This window comes from Pseudophryne corroboree, chromosome 4 (assembly GCF_028390025.1).
Source record: "Pseudophryne corroboree isolate aPseCor3 chromosome 4, aPseCor3.hap2, whole genome shotgun sequence".
NCBI classification, from domain to species: Eukaryota; Metazoa; Chordata; class Amphibia; order Anura; family Myobatrachidae; genus Pseudophryne; species Pseudophryne corroboree.
Window position 1 is genome coordinate 676,988,984 of NC_086447.1, and position 4,071 is coordinate 676,993,054.

At 37.9% G+C, this 4,071-nt stretch overlaps 1 pseudogene; it reads left to right on the forward strand.

Moving 5' to 3' along the window:
• The first annotated feature begins 3,020 nt into the window (after nt 1-3,020).
• Nucleotides 3,021-3,138, forward strand: LOC134913072 (5S ribosomal RNA; annotated as a pseudogene).
• Nucleotides 3,139-4,071: the final 933 nt, after the last annotated feature.

Sequence of the window (4,071 nt, forward strand, 5' to 3'; positions counted from 1 at the left end):
AATACACACCCCAGGTTTTCAATTGGGTTAAAATCTGGAGATTGAGAGGGCTATTACAAAACTTTTATTTTGTGTATCTGCAACCATTTTAGTGTGGATTGGTATATATTATCTTGGTGAAAGGTCCACCAACGGTCAAGTTTAATCCTTTCAGCGTAAAATTTCCTGTCATACATGTAGAGTGGAATTCATTATTTCTTTGATTTTCATAAAAGCCCTTGAAACTACTAGCAGCACAGCACAGCATCAATGATCCATAATAATATTTGGCAGTACTGTATTTATCAGGTGCTTTTCTTTGTATACAGTCCATTTTTCTCCAAATGTAATTGATTTACTTGGGCAAAAAAAAGTTGTTGTTATTTCTCTCTGACAACATCACATGATTCCATTAGCAGTTTCAATTATATTTTGAAAAGTTCTGGAGCTGCATCTTGTTTCTTGCTAATAGCAAAGGCTTCTTTTTTTTAAATCTTTTCCAAAAAGTTTCTGGTTATGGAGGTGGCATCTGATTAAAAGCATGTTGTATTTGTTTAGAAACAAAAAAGGGGATGAAACCATTATATACATACCTGATTAAAATCAAAACATTAATTAAAACAGTAAAAAAAATAAATGTATACCAATTACAACATATGAAAAGAACACACAATTAAGAATGCAAAAAAACAAATCTTGAGAGTATAAATATATCACATTAATGTAAATATTGCAATGTAAAATGGCAAACTTTAACCAAACTGGGAGTTGTGACAATAATGTTACAATGCAATATAGAGATGTCTCCTCATACACTTACCCTCAAAGTGCTATGCAGTGTGAAACTCCTGGTGTGAGTGAGCCACACTGATCTGTTTAGCAAACCAGTTTTTTCTTCAAATTTGTATCTTATTTGTCCCACAGATGCAGCAAAATACCACCAAATCTGTACCAGAGACAGGGGTGAGAATTTAGCTGCACAGCAATTTGTTTTAAATATGTACAAAGTGACAACACTGTGTTAATGTACTTATTTAAAATATTAAGATACTGTTTCCTGAAATGATCTTTAAGGGGAAATGCATTTAGCATCCTGATGGACGGAATGCCGATGGTCATGTGACTGATGCCAGAATCCCAACACCACGCACGAGAACCGCGCAGGAACACCGCCAGCCGACATGCCGAAGGTAGGTAACTGTTAGGGTTAGGGTCAGGGAAGAGGGTTATGGTGTGTTAGGGTTACGCAATAGGGGGGATTTACCCTCTGGGGGCTAGGGCTAACCTTCAGGGGGGGGGGTAAAAATACTTACCCCCTCTGACGTTGGGATCTTCAATGTTGGGATGCCAATGTCGGTAGTGTGACTGCCAGCATCCCAATGAGCAGTATTACATAGCAAATCCTTTAAGGGGCATGGTGACCATTCCCACATACTGCTAATGAAAGAAACATTGCAGTACATAGATCCCAAGCACTCAATTGAAAAAGTTAAAGGCAAACTGCGTGTCTTGACTTCTAGGAGTGTCTGCTGTGCATAAGTAGGACTCCACCAGTACCACAGCCCTACAGTCTTCTCACCAGAAACCAGACAATTACACAGGTATCTACTCTCCTTTTCACAGATGCTGTGAGGTGTGCTTTCCTCCACTGTGCTAGTTAGCCATTACCACAAGATTCTGTACCTTCCTTCTCCATATCATTGTGAGACAGAGGAAATTGCTCACCCACTATTCATGGGCAGAACCACACATAGCAGGTATTAGCATTAAGCCCCTGATAAACATAAAAATAAACTGTTCTCCACAATTTTACTTTGTACTTTGCTAAAAGTGACTATTTAATGTATATGCAGGCACATTCTAAGTGTCAGAATTTATATCTATTTAGTACAAATTATTCTAATTCTTAGTCTTGCACCTATTATTAAAAATACTGTAATTGGATACTTTATTCTACTGGTGATCTTGTCATGATTTAATAAGGATTTACTTAGAAAAGAGGTAAAAAAATAACCTATTTGCCCTTCTGCTCTACAGAAGTTTCCATACTTCCTTGAGCTCGCCTACCACCATGTATGTGTATGTTTTCATGGGAGGGTTTGTTCATACACTGTTCACTGCTTATTAGCAGACATTGGGAGTCATTCAGAGTTGATTGCAGCAGAAAATTTGTTAGCAGTTGGGCAAAACCATGTGCACTGCTGGGGAGGCAGATATAACATATAAAGAGAGTTAGATTTGGATAAGTTATGTTGTTTATAATTCCCAGATTCACTAAGCACCATATGTTGACGCTGTAGCAGAGTAATATATGCCCTGTGTAGGGTCCTCAAATGTACCTCTTGTAAATAGGAGAATAAATATTTGAGAGACCTATCACAAGGGACAACAATATCAGATATATTTGTCAAAGTAGGAATGTCATGTTTCTATTTTGAAAATAAATTAACCCATTGTATAAGCAAGTTAAAAGAATAGAGTAGATACTGTATATTTCACCTTAAAAGGAAGTGTTTGTGAGGATTTAAGGTGAGCATCAATAGCTTTGGAGGCCATACTTGAATTAGATGACGTATTAGGATGGACAAAAGAAACAAGGGAAAGTACAAAGTGACGCACCTGAAAATACATAAACATGTGTCATTTAGAAAGGTCAAATTTATGACATAAGTCTGAAAATGCATACAAAAAGCCACCTGGGTCAAAAACCTTGTTAAATTAATCTAATCCTTTGGCTTTCCAGAGAAGATAGGTGGCATTATGTAGTGATGGGGGGAATACAGGATTGCCCCATAAAGGAATATAATAAGAAAAATGAGGGTTCCTTCGGCATTTTCTATTAATAATAGTCTATGCAATAAAGGTATCTTTAAACAGAATATGAAATTTTAGGTATAGAAAATTAAGAGGTGTGAAACAAGCTCTTAATTTTCTATACACTCTCTCATCTGGAAATACTTTTTCAGACTTTGTATGGTCCCGATTTATGTAAAGTACAGATAAAAGAAGTGGCCCCCTCCTTTCCCCTTCTCCATCAAACGGCCCACGGTCATACTATCCTGAATACGCCCGATCTTGTCCGATCTCGGAAGCTAAGCAGGTTTGGCCTGGTCAGTACTAGGAAGGGAAACCTCCTGAGAATACCAGGTGCAGTGGGCCCTTTTTCTCTAAGGAGACCTTCACCACTCTTACAATTTTCTCTGCATTTACCTTGAGCTCAATTTTGAATAACAATTTGAATCATCCATCACAATATATTGATAGGCATACACAGTGAATTTTTGGATATCCTCAAATTTAAGCTAAAAGTCGGTATCCTTGATCAACCTCCTGATATTTTCACCTTTTCAAACATCTTGTACCTTATTTGTTAAAAAGGTTAAACAAGAATTACACATAAAGAACAACAGTCATCAGACACGATTCTTAAATTATTAATTTTTTATTCAAGAAACAAATAAAGGTTAAGTTTTACTTTATTTTCATATTCCTAATCACATACTTATATTTATGATAACAAATGAGTGCTCCCAAACAAGGTTTTTTTGTCTTTCTCCTTCTTTTTTCAATTGTAGTCTAACCTACAAAATTCCTGGGAGCACTGCCAATCATTTGCAGTTCAGGAGTTATTTGATAACTGCATGCATATTGGTATCTCATATTTATTGTCAATATATAACTTCAGTAAAATTGCTCAGACTAGTGCGGATCCACACAAAATATTTCCCTGCACAATAAAATGTCACAAACAGACTTGGTATCTACACACTCAATATATAGTATTATAATACCCAGGCAGATTGTGGTGGGAGGTACCCAGGCAGATTGTGGTGGAGGTACCCAGGCAGATTGTGGTGGGAGGTACCCAGGCAGATTGTGGTGGTAGGGGACTCTATCATCAGGAAGACAGATTGGGCAATCTGCTACCGGGATTGCGATCGCCGTAGGTCTGTTGTCTCCCGGGTGCTCGGGTGCGGCACATCGCGGACCGGGTAGATAGATTGTTGGGAGGGGCTGGGAAGGTACAGGTGGTCTTAGTGCACATTGGCACCAACGACAAAGTTAGTGGTAGGTGGGATGTCCTTAAGAAAG